The 21493-nt window shown below is 35.5% G+C and overlaps 1 protein-coding gene across 3 annotated transcripts in view; it reads right to left on the reverse strand.

The window, feature by feature from the left end:
- The window catches only part of Mef2 (myocyte enhancer factor 2), a 43440-nt gene extending 22004 nt beyond the window's left edge, over positions 1–21436 (reverse strand). The window contains exons 1-2 of one of the 3 annotated variants that reach the window (XM_066399156.1): positions 21295–21436; positions 18302–18340 (exon numbers count right to left, since the gene is read on the reverse strand). The gene's annotated coding sequence lies outside the window, so the exon portion shown is untranslated. Of the gene's footprint in view, positions 1–2394; positions 2437–18301; positions 18341–20777; positions 21095–21294 lie in introns of those variants that run through there. The other 2 variants (XM_066399155.1, XM_066399157.1) reach the window with 2 other exon arrangements.
- Between the last annotated feature and the right edge of the window lie 57 nt (positions 21437–21493).

Raw genomic sequence — 21493 nt, forward strand, 5'->3', positions numbered from 1 at the left:
CGTTAAAACACATCTGTTGTCAAACTTTTCACACTGCGCATACTGGATGAAAAAAATCGCGTCAGACATATGTCGCATGCCTTTTTTGAACTTTGGCTTTGACATAACAAACTTCATATAAATGTAAATTGACTTTGACAAACACACCTGTTGCGCCATAATTTACCAAACTAACACCACATGATACTCCTCAAGGGACATCAATCAGGTAACACATAGGTATTTGTAATAATACAACAATGCGGAACAGAGTTCCTAATAATAACTACTCAAAATGGAAGCTTATATGCTACTGAAGCAGCAAAATTCAATACACTGCAACTTTTTGTGTGGGTGTATCTGTGTGGGCCACTAATAAGCTTGCATTGTGGTTGCTCAGAGGTGCCACGCGATTTGGCCAATACGTCATAAAAAGGCATAAAAAAAAGGTAGGTATAACTGACAAAAATGCCCTTGTTGGCTTGAGTCTTTCGTTTATATTCTGACCAAATCAGAATTGAATCGCTAAAGTCGACACTACAGAAAGACTTTTATACAAGACAGGAAGCGGTAATTTATCAAAAACTTGCTAAAATTATTGCGTAATACTAAAAAAAATAATAATAAAAATCCTAAAAGCACATATAAACTAGTTTCTGCGCATAAGCAACGCAATTTGCCAGTGCAGTATCAATAATTGCATTCGCGAATGCGCCCTGAAAAGGTTTACGGCCTCCGATTGTTTATTCATATCACAAAATCAAATGCCAACAAAACCCGTATTAATAGAATTAATTAAACCGGATTTATCATGTATCACTGACTGATCCGTGTTGATTTGGTATGTTATTTCAACTTCCTCTCCTTTTCGTTCAGGTCAGATCTTACTATTTGGTAAATCGAATTTCAACCAAAACTCCTTGATTAAATTTTAAACTGATTTCATTGACGATTTAATAAACCAAAGATTAAAAAGAATGACTAAAAAAAGCGTCAAGGGATGTATCATTTAAAATACCTTATGATAAAGAAATTCAGCAGGTGATTTAGCAAATCATTGAATCAAAAATTTAAAAGTTTAACGAGGGATGATTTAAAATGATTAAATCACATACAATAATTGCTTTAACAGCATTTAAAATGAGTTGAACCCATTCAAAATCAATAGGATTAGGACATCACAGGATGAATTTAGGCTTAAATCAATATTAATTTAATAGGTAATATAACAAATCTAACAGAAGATTCACGATATTTGCCAATTTATGACTTTAAAGCATACGATTTAAGATTTTTGATTGGTGATTTGATGAATAACTAAAATAAAGATTTAAGGGGCAAAGAGTTGACTCGCCTGAACTAAGTTCCATCGTATTGTTTTCGCACCATATTTAAAAGGTTTAATAGATAATTTAATAAATCAATAGATCGATTTTTAAGTCTCTGTAAGATATAAGCTCTAACAGAAGATTTAGCGACGCAATGAATGAAAGAGTTTAATAAAGAAGTTAATATTTAAAATGATTAAATCATACGATGCGATTGATTTAATCGCATTTAAAGCTATTTAAGTTTATTCAAAAGCATCGTTAGATAGGATTATTTATGATCAAATAAATATTGAAATATTAAAATAAAGCAAAGTTTACTTAGCAATTTATGAATCAAAACGTGTTATAAAACCCCTACTGAAAATAGGTTTTAATGATAAATTTAACTAATAACTAAAGGTTTGGAGGGAGATACGTTTACTCCAACTTAAAGGTTGAAAAAACTACACTTAATGCAATAAATATGTTTAAAAGATTTAATAGATAATTTAATAAATCAATCAATAAATTTAGGAGACCGTAAGACTCTTGGGAGCACGGGAAAAAGGATTTATGATTTTATAATGTTTAATAAGTGATTTAGATTTGATTAGTCTTTACATCATTATTCAAAATAAGGTAAACTGATGTCGATTTCTGAAAATAGATTCTGGACAAAATTCATTAACATTTTGTGATGTGAAAAACGAGGCATTTTTTCAACGTATTTTTTTACATATTTTATGAAAGGTTTTTATACCTACATATCTGTTATCGATAAAGGTTTTTGTTGTTTCTATTTTGGTTCTGTTAGAAGTCGTATAATATATGGTGGGTGGATGCACATTTTCCATCCAAACTTTTTCAAATCGCAGCAGTGCGTGTTTTGTCGGCCATGTGAATAACGTTTGTCGGAACTGAACCATTCCTGTTATTGTTAATATAATTTTTATACAATCGTTACCAATTTCCAAGAAAGAAACCCTCTTTTGAATCATTATTCCTCGGTATATTACCTCGATTATTACGTACATTCAAATGTACAGGCTTTCAATTTAGAAACGAGCAGAACCTTAAAGCAAATTACAATTGGGTAAAATCTTACCTATTTTCGAAAATTTTCTAACCGGCTGAAAATCCAGTGGACCTGCAACAGAAATAAAAAACTTAGCATAATATCGTCATACTATTGCCTTGTTAATTTTATACTAGCACTACATTCTACTATGGATCAAAGAACCTGACGTAACGCACAACCTGTGACGCAAGTATGGCGTATGGTCTATGCCTCTTCTATTTCCAGAGCTACAATTCTAAAACGGCATCTCGTAAAGGTGTGGAAGATTATGAATGAAAATTCGTAGTGCGGGTTTTATTTTAAAACAATTATTTTTGGAAAGGATTTTATTATCGATGCTACTACAACTTTAAATATACGGCTCAGACAAAATACACACAGGTTCAACGGTATATTACGCCAAAGGATCGTGGCACTTGACAGGATGCAGACTGTTTTGGAGGAGGTAGAATACATTGATATTGACCTATAACAGCGATTTGATTGAAGACAGTTCCATTTTTTACTTCTTATCTGCCACATTCCAAGAGTTCGAAAATTGATTAAAAAGTTGGAACGAAAATTTGTTTTGAGAGAAAACTCGTGGAAATCTACTGCCAGGGAATCAAGAAATAATCCGTTGATATACCTATATTTTTCAATGGTATATCGAAAACATCAGTAAGAACACCTAGGACGTTCATTTAAAGGCAAAAGGAGTGGTTCAAATGCTGGTGCCTCAAGACAATAACAAAAAGGCTCGCATGAACATGATCTTGCAATAACACATAACAGTACGATGTATTCGGTTTAGTTAGAGCAACACAGGAAATAATCTGGCAACAGGATCCGTGAGTCAACGGTGCAGCCGTCGTGACGCCTTACCCCCCTGTTCCCCGTCACCGGTGAGTCGTGGCACCCGGCCAAGAAAATCATCTTTAACGCCGTTGCCAGGTGTATCTCCCAAGTTATAAAACCGAACTCACGACTCTTCAAAGTCCAAAAATAAAAATGATATTTTGTTCCATCAGATTGAAAGGAAAAAGCCATTATGGTAAGGAAGTTGCTCTCGATCGGAACCATTCGCGATCCGATCGGCTTTCGGTGCTCTTCCTGCTGGTACTTAGCTACCATGGCTCAATGGAAAACAGTTGCAGACTTGGCAACCTGGTGCCATTTAGCTCGTTACTGAGCTACTGGCTTGCACACGTGCCCAAATCTAAGTATAGAACTACTAAGTTTCCTACAAATTTATTGCTTGCGGTGAAATGGCCGACGATTTTGTTTTGCTTTTCTTTGGAAGCAACGACTTGGCAGGGGTACCATCGTTTGAAAGTCACAAACCTTACTTATTTACCTAAATGTTTATTTCAAAATTGCCATCTTTCCGAGTTTTCTAGAGAAATGCAATTGAGAGCGTTCTACCTTTATCATCGTCTCATTGCTAGTTCTCCTGTAATCTTCAACAAAACTTCTTTCATGAAGTAATTTCCATTTTCATAAATCATTCAACACCTGACTCTTATTCGTAACAAGTGTAGAACTACTTTGCTAAAGGTTTGAAAAAACATCAGCTTCGAGCCGACCGAGATCTTTGCAGTAAACATCAGAGAACGAACTTGATCAACTAGTGTTTCTCTCCATCCTGATTTCCCTGATAATAAAATTCTCAAGAGGAAAATGATAAAGTGTCAAGTTAACCATCAGTGTAAAATCAGCTTAGTCCAGCTCTGTTTTCCCTTTAAGTATTGTCTCCCAGTCTCAGCTACCAGGGAACAAGGTTAACTTTGTTACAAGCCTTATTAAGGCCGCTGAACAAACCCAACATGAAAGACCCGCCTAAGGACAGTTCGTACTTTCTCAAATAATAAGACAATACAAATATGGGATTTACTGAATTTAATCTAAACCGATATTTAACCCTAAATATTGTTAACAAGAGCTGCTTGGGATACTAAAAAACTGAATCTTCTCAGGCCAATTCAGCACCTATTGTCACCTAAATCCTCAAAAGTTCTTCTGAAATCAGTTTCAAATTCTCAAAAAGCTGTAAAATTTCCTAAGGTTTCCTAAAATTTCAATTTTAACCGTAATTTTTCCTAAACACCAACGCAAAATAAACACATGAAGCATATAATTGCGAGTCAGACAAGAAAAATGATAGTTAAACCTCACTCTCTACAGGGTGTCCCAGATTTTAGTTTACAGCAAATATCTCAAAATCTCGCAGAGATGGAAGAGCGGTTCAAGTACAAAAGTTGCAAGATGACAGAGGAGTATGTTAATATAATGTGAAACATGCGAGATGGCTCAAAAAAGTGCATTAAGATATAACTTTTGAGGAAGTTTCTGTGAAATAAAATCTGGGACACTATGTATACTCTGCTCGCAGTCATTCAACTTTTTAAATCAAACAAGTACAATGGTACCTTCACACAATTTAGTATAAATTAAATATTTTGTCGACATTTCTGGTTATCAATAAAAGCATAATTTATAGGTTGGTATAACCGAAAATGAATGTGAACATAAAACGTAAATTGGGCCGAACAGGGCTGTACGAGCGAATCAATTATAATCATTTATCTGTTGTACAATAATTGTACTGAACATTCTTTGGTCTTCAGGGTAACTGTGTAAAATTAGAACAAATTGTCCACTAGCTCTTATTTTTTTTGTAACCATATCTTTATTTTCTCTCGTTAAATCATCAATTGCTCTAACACACTGAATACTCTAACACACTCAATTGCGCTTTTATTTTGAGTAGCTTGCGGTCCGAGTTTCGGAGATAAATGGCAAGCTACTAAAAATCCTGGATAAGTAAATTTCTCTCATAATTTAGAAACACCTCTACGATATTTATTAAGGCTTCCTGACTTGAACCCTCTCAGTTAGGACTGTAAACGGAAATCTGGATGTTAGGACCATCTTCCTGCAGTTTTGGATGTCACGCACCCCACATAAAGAACCGAGGGTTTTACAAGTCAATGACCATCCTTTACAGGAAGTAACAAATGTCCTAAGGATGGCAACAGTGCCGCTTTAATGGTTACTCACCTTTGGGATCTGGCGGAACAGCTAAAGCCATATGCTACAAATTTTGGAGAACGTAAACGAGGTAAGCCAGGGTCGGATTTCATCAAAAAAACGTGATCAAGGAGTGATTGGTTGGCGACGAAAATAATGGCGCAGTTGCTGCCTTCCCACAAAGGAATTATCCAGAAAAAACATGTTTCACGTGTTGCCTCAAGGTCCTTCTCAACTTATTTATCATCGGATCGGTGGGGTGCAGTGGGAAAGTTCGCACCAATGGGAGTTTATGGTTTGGAACCAATTATCTTAAATTAATAAAAATCAAACGTTGGTGAAGGCTTTTGATACGAAAAATTGTCATTCGGTCGAATAAAGCTCGAGAATTTTCTACAATAGGAAAACGACCTCTCAATTGCAGGAATGACGACGACGCCGCCTGGCGGTGTCGGATTCCCTTTGCTAAAAGCCCCGAACTGGCTTAAACGAAGCTGCGTCGTCGATGCCTTTTAAGGAGCGCCGGGACTTGCGTCGGGTTACCGCACGACCTCACTTTCTTGCAACGTTGCCACTGCTAGCTTAGTGGGGTAATAACTGCGTACGCTTACCCTTGAAACTTTAAATCACGACAAATCAAGTTTTCATTTTAACCCTTCATGGCTAGCCGGAACTTAACCGTCTCGGTTATAATATTTTTTGGACGTATTTGAACGAGCTAAAATTAAAAATCTGGCAAGCGAAGTTCAAGCCACAGTGAAAACGTTTTCACTTAGTACGCATGTAGGAATAGGCAAGCTGGGTTATTTAGAGGTTAATAATCGCGACTCCTGGTTACAGAGTTTCTGGTATTTTTATTTATTCGTTATTGGTGCAAATATGATCATTTTTATTAGACTGAATTTTTATTTATTTCCTATTTTCACCAGGCAAAATAAAGATCGTTGAAGTAAAAATCACGAATCTACACGTAAGTGTGGATTCGTGACCTAGCACTACCCATCACTATCAAGTGGTGAACCCCTATTAACTAACCTGCACTAATCTTACATATTACGTACCACACTGCAAATTTACAAAACACATATTCCTCAATTTTCACATTTTTTCCATTTTTATGAAGGTCCGCATTTTTCCGCGTTATCAACATTTTTCACATTACTTATGCACTTTTCGCTTTTTTTCAAGTCATTGGATTGATTTTCTACTCGTCCTTCATACAATATATGTTGTAACAATTAAACTAGAATCTAAAAAGTGAAAGGGACGCCCATGATATTCTACAGCCTATAGGATGCGGCCATGTGTTTCCTTTAATTGAAAAAAAATTGGCAAACTTGAGAAAATCGAAATTAAATCTATACTGGACATCTACGAAACTGTTGGTCAAATCAAGCAGGACTGGTAAGATGACAAAAAAATGAAACTTTGCTAATTTCTATTAATATCTATCCTATCAGTTTCTATTAATATATATCCTATCAATTTCTATTAATGAAATAAAGTTATTGATTGGTCCAAACATGCAATCAATAGTCCTACACATTTCATTCACATTTTCTGACATATTCACATATTCCTCGATATTTCCCATATTTTGATATAGTGACATTTAGTAACCTCAGCTAATAGGGCCTGAAAGTGACAATAGACGACGGAGAAATCTAAATAAACAGATTTAACAATATTTAAATTTTCAACTGGCTCTCTATTAAGGACAAAAAGGTACACATAGAATTTCGTCAAATATTTCGCTAAAGCTTTAGATCGTACATAATCACCTCGAATTGTATTAAATTCGGTATTAAATCCACTTAAGTAAGGCATGATTTATGTAACTAATTCAGAAATAAACATTTGTGAATGACACAATATGTTTTCCTGTAATAATGACTTTGCCTTGGTGTTGCTGAGGAGAAACATACTGGAAGTTTCTCAGAACGAAAAATTTTCGATGTCCCGTCGTCCCGCCAATCGTGCAAAAAATGAAATAAAGGTCATTTTTCACCAGAAAAAGGATCCCTCAGGGTCAATGAAACTTTCAGCTTGAATGATATTCAATCAGTTTCCTTAGGAGAAAAACGTGCTTCTAAGAGTATTTCACATAAAAACGATTTTTTTATTTGAAGAATTATCACGGAGACCCAGATGGGAATGATAAAGATGTTATCGAAAAACGTTAAGGCTGTTGTATGAATTGCAACCATGGAAACTCAACTTCTGTGACGTTCAGATGGAAGAGCACGCCTTATTTGCTCTTTTGTTGTATAGCTCCTCGCATTTTTCGCATTAATATAGCCTATTACGTTGGGCCCACGTGCCGAATTCGATTAAAATTACATGTCCCAGAAACCGGTCGGTTGGCATGATTTTCCTGTTACCGAAGGGCGACACGGTATTTACTACAATGTATTAAAACCTTTTTGTATTTTTGGTAAGTGTACCCAACGCGTACAATTTACTAAATCTAGTTCATCGTGGTATGTCATGCACCTAATTAATATTATCGACAACCACTATTATAGATAGTTGCTTGCTAGTTAATAGACAAGCGAAGACTCTCCTCGAACCTCAACCATCAAAATAAAAATTAAAAAATTAAGAGTAAGTAAGTAAGTAAGTAAGGAGGAGTCAGTGAGGAAAATTCTTATATTCATATTAATAGAAATAAATGGCAATTTGCTTAAAGAAATGATCGTTTTGTCATCAAACTGCATTAATATAAATCAAATAGAACATTAATGAGAGAGGCCTGAAGAAAATTCCGGTAGACAGCTCTGTGGCAGCACACTAAAATGCTAATTCTAAATTATATGTTTCCTCCCTTCCGTTGGTGCAATATATTGTTTTTACTGAACACGCAACTCTGACGTCATTTGCAGTACAAGATATGTGTTAATAGGTAATTTCAAAATAGGCCTTGGGGCATAGTTGCTCCCTGAATAGTTAACTTGTGCATAGCTGCTTCTATGGGAATATCTTCCCCCGAATTTTGTGCATATTCGAGTGATGGCAGGTGGGGAAAACCTAAAACTTAATTAAGAGGATCACAAGAGCATTCGCTTTAGAATTAGCAATAGAATAAAAACATCTATGCCTTTTCGTGATTTCGGGAACATGGAGATTCCTAGAAACGGCTGTGCTAGGAGAGACAGAGCTCCTTCGCGGCTCTGTAAGTCGCTACATTTAAATTGAACTATACATTAAATGTTACCTAAATTGGTAAATTCTGATGTAAATAAATAAAGTTTTAGTAATGTGGACTCCTGATAATAGGAATACCTAACGAAAAATCCTTTGGGGCCATCTCTCGAGATGGGAGCTCCAATTCCAAAAACTCCTGCACGTGACGATTGAGTCAAAGTGGTTCTGACACTACCTGACGAATACATACTATACTTTGCCGCTTGATATAAGTTCGGTGTATCTAAAAATTGGGAGTTCTACACATAAACTAGTAGTCCGTAACAAGCGAGGCAATCTGCTAATGCCTAACATCGGAAAACCTTTAATTGGGGGTTTTCCGACGTTAACTACCACGAACATCTACGAAAATTGTTTACGTAACATTAAGTTTAAGGAGAGTGTAATTGTTCCGGATAGCAGATCCGTGATGCATGGTGAAGAGTTCATAATCGAATTTTGGTCTACATTGTAGCACTTTGGAATGCGAAAACACGCACGAATCAGCACCAGTATCAATTAAATATTGTGTCTCGGAGGTTATCGGGTCAACGTCGTCTGGTACTCTTTTTCGCATCCGAGCCGAATTTCCAGCGGTACAAACAATTTTCATACAAGCTTGGTGGTTTTCGACCATGTCAACATGGTCGGGAACGGGCTCCATACCCACGCCTCGGCTGCTTGGGATGTTGGGGTTTGACCTGGTTTAACTTGATTAAAGCTAGTTCTCGTACTGTTCTTGTAAGCGCACTTTCCATGAACTCTAGGAGAACGGTCAGGACTCCTGGTGCAGTCTCAGAAATATGGGAAGTTACACCTGCATAACCTTCCATGAGCTAAATCACGATCTCTGTTATTTTTTTAAACAGACAAACTAACCGCTGAGCGTTTACCACCTCCTTCGGAAATATTTCAGTTCGAAGGTGTCTTAGAAATTAGGGAGGCTTACAATCTCCTAATGGTTCGTTCTCCAATAATCTTCGTGTATTGTGCTCCTAAGTAGCTTCCAGGCGTTTAATTAACTTGCTTTTCAATAGCTCATACGTGCTTTCTTCTTTGGACTTCAATATTAAATCTCGGATTTCGCTTGTTGTGTTTGGATCCAGTAATTGGAGTACGTGATGGTTTTACTTATATTTAAAAAAAAATTATTCTTCGTCGTGCGGTACTGCGCATTAATACTAAATGTCGTCAATTGGAACATTTAAGATAGTTCTGCTTGATCTGTACTTTTGTTCATTGCAATAGCATGTTTTCTTACTAGTTCATCTGGTACATGGAAGTGATTTGGAATGATTCGCACATTACACGGTAGTCCAAATTCGAGGCTAGCCATTTGGACCTCAGAAACTATAAGATGCAGATGCAGCGCTGCATTTGAAGCGAAGACTTTTCAATTTGAAATTAATATTTCGAAAATTGCAGGAGCTATGAAGCAAATAAAACTGAAATTAGCACCCCCTAATGTAAAGATTTTTTTGATATTTCTCAATCGTCTTCCAACCAACCAGACGACTCTCACTGCTACAAAACATTAGTTTATCAGCCATTCTATCAAGTAGATAGATATTCTAATCCAACTTAATGAAAATATTAATCAAGGTTATACCATGTACTACAATTTGTTGTTGAAAAATGTCAGATTAAGTCATTGATCATGTAGGTTTTATGGAATCTATCAAGATTCCTTAGCAAGGATTTTATTTTATATTGATCGTAAAGAGCAGAACCATGTAGTCACGTGACTGCATAACGGTAAATATAATTTTCCAATTGACTGCAAATTAGTTTCACACATTCTACCGAGTTGAAAAAGCTGCTAAAATTCATCGCAATGTTCCTGTAATTTTCATGTTGCATATGGGCGTCACTAAACGGTTCAGTTGATCTCCAAAAAAATTAACACCCAAACTAAACAGAAAAAATCCATTAAAGTAATAAAAATTCAGATGAAACAGTCAATAGAATTGATATGGGTATTATTTCGAAATTGATGTAGGTTATGCAAGAGTAAAAGTGATGTTTCCTAGATTATAACCTTCTCAAAGCTACTAATGTGTTTAACCATACCATTAAACATTATTCAAATACGATGTTTGTTTACTAAACAAATTTTCAAGGTAACAACTTTATAATTTTATTCTATACAATTTAAGCTTCCAGCATTGTCTCGGGTCACCTCACGGACGATTTTGCGCTTGTTTCAAAATGTAATTTCACTTTTCTTAATCGTTCTCGGGTTTTAACCATAAAAAATGTATTAAACCTATCGGGAAATCGGTGATTAAATATGACGGTCGTTATTAACACTTTAAATAATCGGTTAGAAGATTCCGCTGCTTGCAGGTAGAGAGATTGAAACAAAGCTAATAGTTTATTTTTCTTCAAGAAATGTTGGAAAATTCGGTGAACATTCATTTAATATCGGCCATAATTCAGCTATTGGTGATACAGCCACTTCGGCAAACTCTTAAGTGCAGATACACAGGGCCGGCCTTAGCAAGTCTGACGCTGGACGAAATTTGTGATCATCGCCCCCCTATCCCCTAAGAAATCGCTGCCACGGGCCGTTGCCTACCCCCTCCACCGGCCAGTACTACAGATACACATCTGTTCTCAACTTCAAATAGGCAAGTTGAAATGATAAAAACTCAAGTAATGTACGTAAAAAAATGTTGTGATAATAAAATTTTTTTGATCTATACAAACCAGATTCCTGAGTCACACGAATTTCGTTGGCCATCGCATGGGAGATGAAAATGTTTGAAATGATTAAGTGGTCTGCTTCCCGACACTTGGCAATGTCCCAGTTTTAAATTATATTTAGCTTAATACCGTCAAATTCAAAATGGCGCTCATAAAGAAAACATGAGAACACATCAGGACGAGTCACACAAAGGAAAATGCGCCATCCCGAAATTACAACCATGCCAAGACCGACTTTTTTGTTATTGCTTCAAACCGCTTTGCATAAAGTATAGAAAAAATATTTTAAATTGTGTCCCAATTTTACTTCAATGTGGAGACATTCACGCAAGTGGTTGAAAGGCAAAATTTTTCATTTCGCGTATCTCAACAAAAGTAAAATTAAACGATTCATAATACACCACGGATAACACACGTTAAAAAATTCATATTTGCTATTTCTGAAATTACAATATCATCAAATTATCCACTTGAATACGTTGAATGGTTATTTGCTTTATCCAAGGCTGCGGTATTGGCACAAAATGTTAGCGGTACAAAAGAAATGCTAACTCTACCTGTAAACTAATGGAAAACATACATATTTCTATGCATACATACATTTTATAAAACCATATTACACTGCAGGATAGTAGATGGGAAGATTAAGTTTCCTTTATGCATTTTTACTCCGAACAGTCACTTTTGTAGGTCACGCGCTCATATCGAGTCTAATAATTCGATTCTGGGATTCACCAAATTAACGCTCCGATTTGTTTTAGTTAAACCTACTAGCTGGGTCTTTTTGCAAGTGACGTTCAGGTCGCTTGTCAGTGTTATTTGTTGCATAAACATAATACATTATTTTACATTTAGGTTTTCCAAGGCATCGCCAAAAAGCCATTATTATCAGAGCCTCGAATAAATCGGAAGAGATTTAAATCGTATTTGGTAGATTGTTTCCTGGTTCACGTAAATGGAGTATTTTTAATTTTCCTCATTTCCTTCATTCTCCATATCCTTTGTTACCAGCTTTCCTAAGTCGTGCCACAATCGTATATGTATGTTCGTATGATGAGATTGAGCAGTTACTAGGAGTCGCTATTATTCACTTCGGTTTTAAATAGGCTCGAACCATTAAAGATGCAGGTGCACTGTCTACATTTACTTCGCTATTGACGGGAACCACGAAAGTCCCAAGACATTATAAGTTCTGTTTTAGTTCTTTGGGCGATTCTGAATATTTTCTACGAAGTAGGCCTTGTATTTATTTCAACAGTTTTTCAAATGAGAAAAATGTGTAAATTCTAAAATAAAAATAATGCAAAAATAATTTGTGATCCTGCGTTTTGGTAGTTTTTGCAATATTAAACCATTTTCGCACCGTTGGTTAAACTTTTCGAAGGGGATCGTGTGGAGATATGTGGCAGAAATATAAGACAAAGTTTAACAAGCAGAATTTCCAATTTGTTTTTCCGAAAAACGGTAAGGTATAGCGTGAAAAAATAAATGTTTTTTCAAAGATTGGATTGGCTTAGTTGGGTGGACCCAAATGGAAAGAGTATTCGAATTTTAGTCCAATTTGAATTTCAAAATTTGTATTACATACAAAAATTCAACTAAAATTTTAAAATGTGTGCGATCAGTTTCAAGGAAAAGTTCTCTTTTAATAAATTAAGCTTGAACGTCGAATTATAAATAGTGAATACAACTAAATTTGAATTAAGTGAAGAAACGTATTGTGAAAACACACTTCTCATTAACACCCGGTATATTTCTGAAAATGTCAAGCTCCGTAGATCGCTTCAAACCGCACGGAATATTTATTTTGCATTTTCAAAAAATGATTTTATTTTATTCCTATGCCCGCTCATCTCTCTGCTTCACCAGGATAAATCAGAAGTTTCGAAATGATGGATGGCAGGTCAACGACCTTAGGCCATTGACCTTAGGTCAAAGAACTCTATTAGATATAAAATAATAAGTAGAAACAACACCAATTAAGAACCTTAAAATCATTGGGAGAGAGAATTGCGAAAAGATACTTAAATATTTTAAGAAATGCGGGGTAACTGAAGAGATTTTTAATCAAGACTCTGGATACTGAATGTCGAATGATTTGTTTGTAACAATTGTGGAAATATTTTTGAGAATTTTAGTATAACGCTTAGTGTTGGAGCATTAAGGTCCTAAAAACGTTGTGTAAGCCAAGTGCGTCATCAATGTGCGCAATGACATACCAAAAGCATTGACTCAACAAAAATATTCTTTAAAAAAATAACAAACAAGAAACAAACGAAAGTAGGAAAATTAGGAAAGGGAAGATACAATGGGAAACATTTACCTGGGAGACGCATGACACGCCGAATAGAAAAAAAAATCCTTAATCCGGCCCGCGCACCGCTATGCCGCAGCACTAGCACAAAGCGCATCATAGCATATATACGCAAGAAATGTCGCTTGAGAAACATCACGTTGACGCACCTGACAGTTAAAGCCCTCGGGTTCTCGAAGAACCTTTCGATGGCCCCCTTTTAAAGGGGGCCCCAGCAAACCGTACTGCAGCTGGCTACCCACTAAATTTCTATCCAGATTATCACACAACACGCTCAAAATATAAGTTTTATTTCAGTACTCGTATACAACCGAGGCTTTTTGAGTATTTTTGACCTGCCTATGTTCCACAGAGAGGCAGTCTTGCCGGAACAAAATTTTAATGTTAATTATAGACATAAACAAAACAGAAATATCCTTCTATACATAGATTCTCATGGATCCTACCTACGTTACTTTTTGTTCTAGTGACTAGGCACCGAATTCGCCATAGCAGACTCCTCAGTCTAGCGAGTCCAGTGGTGGGTACCAACTTTATGGTCGTTAAGCGACAGATCGCAATTATTTACTTGCTATGATTTCTACTTCTAGCTCTCAGGATTAAGGAAAACAAATTAAAAAAGCAACATTTGACGATTTTGTGCGTGCGAATCATTTAAACCTTACCAAAATCCCCAAACGAAAATTAGTCTCCTTCATGAACCTAAAAATAAAAATCATGTGACGAAATTCGCTTAGCAAAAAATCATGATAAAACAATTTTCACCAAAAAATGCCCAGACTATGGAACGAAATATAAGGCTACGTTAATTTTTTAAATCGAGTTTTTTTAACTGTCCGTGAACTTTTGAGAGATGAAAGCCAAACACAAGGGCGAATTTTTTCTTACTTACGTGTGTATAACTACTTTAAGATTTACTTAAGACTAGTGGGTACAATAAACATAACACTTGATAAGTTCTCCATGCACTAACCTGTATCTGACCCCTACAAAAATGTGAGTTTAGCGGAAGCCGTTAAAGAACCCAAAACACCTTAAGTAATAACGCCCTACATCAAATCAGGAGAATTACCAGCGCCTACGGGAAAATCGTCTAATGTCCAGTGATGTGCCCAGGCAGCCATAAAATATTCAAGTAAACATTTGGAAAACGTCTCCCAGCATTGAAGACCTTAAAATTTGAGTGGCTTTCCTCCGCACATTTCCCAATGATTTTCACGGGGGCGAGCGACACGTGTGCCCCCACGTGGCCCGCTTTTTGGAGAGGGGCTGCCTATGGAAGTGCGTCACTTTACAGCTGCTATCGATTGATCACTGAGTACACTCTAATGTAAACTCACTGGCGTTACTTCATTGCCTTGCAATAAGTTGAGTATTTTTTATTGCAATTTTTTATTAAGTTTCAGGGAGGTACACATGATATTTACAGAATTATAAGTGCGACGAGATAATATAATGATGAAGCTCATTTCACACGTGAATAACCTGATCTACCACTCCTCAACGATCTTCTTTGATAGCAAAAACTTATCTGAGTGGATAACGCATAATTTCTATTAAGGAAATATATACTATCGCCGGCTGTTTAAATGTGTGTGAGTTAATTATGCAATGAAATGAACTCTGGAAACAATAAAAATGTCTTTACCTAACGTTTTCAGCAATGTTTTCCAGATTCCGAACGTATGTCCATAAATCTACACCACTGGCTGGACCCTAACAACATGTAGGTGCGTCGCTCGTTTTGGTTTTCGTCTGGCTTCTCATAAAATTCAATTTTTTTAATTTTTTATTATGGTGTTATTTACCCTTTTCCGCTTACAAGAATGTTGCCTAATAAGTTGCAAGATTCAATTATGATTCACTGGTCTGGAGACGTGAAGTTTAAATAATTTTCCCAACTTTCAAGTTTGATTTTTTTTAACCAAGCGAGACGCGAAAAGATAGTTTAGTGAAAGTTTATTTTAAATATTCGAAATTAACCGAACTGCAGCAAAGCAGGAGCCACTTTGGATCAATAGATGTGGTTTTGTGTAAACCCAAAAAATATTTTGTGCCTGACTAGGTACTACAGCTGGTCATCGCTCAAGTCATGAAACCCAAGAAAACGCACGTTTTTATTTTTTATATTTATATAACGGACTAAAAAATAAATTTTCTCCATTTTTGTATAGTTTTATTCCAGTTTTCTATGATTCTAACAGCCTTTTTGTTTGCTGCTGTATATCAATAAAACCGACTGCAATGCAATACCTACTATACGGCTCGTTTATATTTTCCTGAAAACACATTTCCTGCTTAGCCTGCTTTGAGATTATCATGTGTGAAACAAAACTGTTTATTGTGAAAAAGATTTCCTATAACCAGGGCACGAGGCACTAGAATATTTTGTTTTTTAGTAAAGGAAGCATATGGCCGTTGTTTAAATTAAATCTAAAACATGATTTATAGCTGGCTAAATATTTACGTTACTACATTATGTAACACATTTTGCAAAAATTTATGCCGACTTATGTTATTTCGTGACTACATTTGATCGATTAACATTTAATTCGTAAAAAATGAAAAAATACAAGTGAACCTAAGATCAAAACGCATGAAATTGAAGACAGAAGGGACAAACAAATTTCCGCAGTTTATTCAACCTTTAATTGAGGTTATTGTTATGGAAAAATAAATATATGTATAAACAAAATAAACCGAAGTTGACGACTTTTGCTCAAAAGGTAGTTTTCAAGATATTCAGTGATGCGAAAGTATTGGTCAAAACAAAACAAAGGAAAAACAAGGAATTTTTTTTCGTATTTTTCTCTTGTAAATTTTCTAATGCTTTTTTATTCGTAAGAAAATAAGCAAAATGTAAGTAACAATAAGATTGGTTATAAGCGCAATAACATACATTACCAATAAGATTGCAATAAGAAGCTACCACTCGGACTAGCACCTATGAATACCACATACTTCAGCCTAACAGGCATCTCGATACTAGAATTCTTATTCGCTTTACTGTATTGTAGTATTGCCGTTATAGAATATCGCATTCCATCGCTATTAAATGAGTTACTCGTTGTGATGACTAGCACGACACCCCTATTGTAGTTCAAAAGCGACCCTATGATGGCTACTGCGAATTTTCTTCCGATTTCCTTTATGTGAAAAAAATCGCGAAGTGAGATCTACCCTGTTCAATTCTAAATCCTAAATCGCGAATTCACCAGATATATGACTGCAAGCTGCGGAATTCGAAAATATATCCCCATATTACTTAAAACCATTGTGGAACTCCTGGGTTGCCACATTTTTTTTTATGTTTGATACATGTACATACGAGTTTTTCGTGACCCCTTGTTGTGTTTTTCACACATGGAATATAACGTCCCCTGCCAGTCGTGCCACAGCTGCTCCGCTCCACGCACACGTGTCTTACCACGAGCCACGCAATAAATACTTAAACCCCCACTTTACTTCATGGGCGTGCATATATATCTCAAAAATACGAATGAAACTGTTCAGAAAACTGCCTCGCTCTCAAACTTTAGTGCAAATGGAACTTAGTTATTAATGTACTTATATGAAGGAGGATCTCTCAGTAAAGAAACGTGGAAAAGACTAATGTATCTGGGGAATCACGGCATATACATATTTAATCATTTCGTTAGGAACATGATGATTACCCTGGTGATTGCTCATATAATTATCTAAATGGTATTTAAAACAAGTCTGGATAAAAATTGTATAACAAGATTCCAATGAGATGTGTTGGCAATGCTACCTATTTGAAACATAAAAGCCGCCATAAAATGCGTTATCTAACGCAAGCAAATATAGATATTAATTGATAACAATACCAAATTTAACAATATAAAATTTAAAAGCTGGCCTCAGGTATTATATGTAAAAAAAATGTGAAATTTTGCCATCCTGTATACGGAAAATTATGCGTTTTTGACCATGGGTCCATTAGCATTTTTTTATTATTTTACAGAGTATTATCACTGTCTAAAATATCTGCATCATATATTACACCTTGTATATGATACACAGTATTATCTTAATGGACAATTTCCGAGTAAACGATTTAAAATCAAACGACAAATTTGTACCTTTGAAGATGATTGGTTGGTACAAGATGTTAAATTTGTCCTACTTTTTAACAGATCTTCTGAGGGTATGCAGATACCATGCCTAGTCGGAATACGCTTTTATTCGAAGCGCGTTAAAGAAATTCTCAAAAAGTACTAATTTGAAACCATTATTTGAATAGATACACCTATTTATGTAAAAATATCGGTTGCACCGCGAAATACGATTTCCTACACTTTCGATTAATTCATGACAATTATGTAGTTTTATTTAACTAATTTTTATTTAAATATCCCGAAATGCATTAAATTTTGATATTCATCAACTTGAACTTTGATATTTATCAAAACGTGAACGCGATTCTGCACGTAATTTGACGATCGTTTATTTGTTGTATTTCAGGAGCCATTTATAATTGGAAATTATTGTCATTTGTAAACCTTCAAACACGAACGATTTTTATCATTAATTATGTAATTTTGATATAAAATCCTACTTATGTTCTTTATAGCTCGTTCTCAGGAGGCTTTAAGAAAATATTTCGAAATTTTTTAGAATCCTTCTTCCTTCTCCCCTTTAACATTTTCACTGGAACGGCGAAACCTACTTTTCAATATAAAATATGCAAGTACTACTTACCTTTATTGCAAAATCCTTCATGACTGATGGCAAATACACCTGCAAAAAGATCAACGTAAAAATAGTGCAAATTGGCAGTTTGAAAATCAGCGGCGTGAAAAAGATAAATAAAAATCCGCCCAAAAAGAAACTAACAGGTCCGCAGATATACAGAGAGAATATAAACATGAAATAAATGTAGTATCATTAATATGGAAAATGCGAGCTAAAATTTTGTTGTAATAAGCAAGCTAGTAGATACTTTATCATCATGAAACCATTTATTTGAACGCGCTTGAAATATGCACAAAGGAGGGGGTAGGGGGTGGGGATGAGGACTCCCTTTCACCCCCAGATTTTTTTTAGTGAGGGCTTTCTTTCCCCCCACGACCTGTTTTACAGGACACCCATGTCCGTTTAAAAAAAACGAATCTCTTGATCGATTTGGAAACTTTTTTCTTCGATGTCTTTCTTCGTGTTTGCAACCGTTTCTGCAAAAAGTTCAACTAAAATTTTTCAAATTTAAACGAATGATTTTAAAATGGTCTAGTAGGCCATGCGTATCATAAGAATGATTTGTTTTTGTTTTCGTTTTAACAATTCGTCATGCATTCCTCGATTTGTGTCTGCATCTGATTGTGAATATAAATGAAGCAAAAGGTAGGGGCCGTGTATGTGGCTAAATCCACTTATTAGATGAGTTAATCGTTCGCCATTTCTAACATATACCCCGGACTTAAAGGACTGTAAAAATTCCCCGTCACCAAAGTTTTGGTAGGCTCTTTTTTGGTCATATTTCTAAATTAATTCAGGCCTAGTTAGTTCAGGTTGCTTTGAGATGTTTGACTCTTAACATATTTGCTGTGTATCGACTTGGATTTTCAGACAGACTAAATTTCTTTAGGTTAGTCTTTGCTATTATATTTCCTGTTCAGGTTAGGTAAGATTAGCTTCTGTTAGTTTAGGGCAGCTTTTTGGACACAGTGAGTCTCAGGTCACAATTCAATACAATTCGGGATAGATTTACTTATTTACTGTACATACAGGATATTGCAAAAAGGTTGTGCCAAACTTAAGGTTATTGCGGGGGACATTGCGGTGAACGATTTTTGCATAAAAACCCCTAGTCAAAATCGAGCCGTTTTGGCTCCCGAATCATTTTTGTTCAAAAGACTTCGACATTCAACTTAAATAAATAGAATAAAAATAAACACTTTTTTCCTGGTATAAGTTTATCAATTTCCTCTGGGGCTACATCAAGGTGTTGGTGTATGAAACTCTTATAGCCACCTAAAAGGAACTGTTGAGAAGACGGACGGTAGCCTCTTTTTTCATGCAAGAAAATTCGCAAATTTTAAAACGGGGGCGCGATTCAACGATTCAAAGACCAAAATTAGGTAATCAGGTTGGGAGTCGTCATTCTGAATCTTTCTTATATTTTTTTTTACATTATTTTTAATAAAAATCAATTAAATGACAAAGTCTTTTGGTGTCAACAAGCTAATATTACATTTTTGAATAAAAATGACTCTGGAACCAAAACGGTTCATTTTTGACTAGGGATTTCTATATGTACTACACAAAGTGTTCACTGCATTGTCCCTTATAACTTTTTTAAGTTTGGTATGACCTTCTTGGAATACCCCGTATATTGATGCAATTTTTGGGTTAGCCTGAGTTAGCTTTTACAAACTTACTTTTTGATAGTTCAGGTTTTACCTAATATTTTATTTATTTTTTCAACGTTTCTACAGATTAATATTTTTACTTTATCACAAAGGAAAAGTGTAAATTCAAAGGTGAAATTGTGTTTGTGAGACAATGTATTCTTTCGCAGACTGTCAATGGATTATTGGCGACAAAATTATAAATTTTTTTAAAGTTCACACATTTACTCCTTTGCTATTTCGAGACAGAAAACATCACACTACATTTCATAAAATGAAGAGTCTTTCCCTGCATTTCAAGTACCTACATGGTACTGGCCTTAGGCTTAAGCTCTTAAAGTGACACAACCTGTTCTGCTACTGTGGAACAGGACGGTTTTTGCCATACCATTTAAAATAAAATTAACCAATAAAACAGCCAACTTTTATCACGTGAAAAATTAATTATTAGCATTTTTGAATATTATTCCTGCATTAACATAATACTATTTAACATTACTATGGTTAGCTTTGTTTGATAACCGGCGGGATCGGCACCATGGAGGTCACAGGTCGAAGGATAACTTAATCAAATTTAAAAAAACAATTCAAATACCACACATAAGTAAAAAAGTAATTGTTGAAACTTGACACTCGCACTTTTGACCTTTAAGAGCATTTCGCAATCTTTGCCATTAAGGCCGTAGGCCGTCAATGTCAACAGTGGAATCGCCGGTGAAGGCCACAGCATGATATTAACGTAATGACACCTGAAACGCGGTTGACAAGGCTTTTAGATGATATCTTAGGATAGATAAAGCATGTAACCAACTATATGAATTTACACTTACAGGGCTAGATCGAGATTTAAGAGATTGAAGCACTAAAATCCTAAATATCCAAGACCGATGGCACAACCACTTGCGCGGATATATGACACTACTAGCCAACAAACAAGTGCACTACCCCCCTTCCGCTTGACTGATATCGCGATGGAACAACTCTGACGTCAGCTGTTATTGATTCTAGCGAACAGTCGGAACGACAAGCAACAATGGCGTTATAAACACTATTCAACTGCAATAAAGTACGTAATAATATTGTAATTATGTACAAGTTTCAAACACAAAACCATCGACCGTTCAGTCGTATAAAATTTCAAGTCGTACTTCCAAACATATTTCGACCAAGAAATGACACAACCATTTCCCGATGATGTCATTATGACATCACATTCGGTTAGCTTTAGGCGAAGTTAAGACCTTGATTTGAAATTATTTGGCTTGGAGACTTTTCTGCCTAATTATTTTTCTACATGCAAAATAAACATTTCAGATCAAGCCCTTGGAAGTTACTGTATCTACTTACGCTTCTCTCCATTAGCAGCGGCCTTCTTAGATGTGATGAGATGAAAACCAGTTTTTTTCACCACAGATTACCGGGTTTTAATCTCTTCAGAAGTTATTTATTTATATTTATTATATATTTTCTGTCTTCCATTTCCATTCAAACACACTCAAGATTCTTATCAATATCAGTGGGACAATTGACTACTGACGTTGACAAT

Source organism: Euwallacea similis, chromosome 18 (assembly GCF_039881205.1).
Source record: "Euwallacea similis isolate ESF13 chromosome 18, ESF131.1, whole genome shotgun sequence".
Classification (NCBI taxonomy): domain Eukaryota; kingdom Metazoa; phylum Arthropoda; class Insecta; order Coleoptera; family Curculionidae; genus Euwallacea; species Euwallacea similis.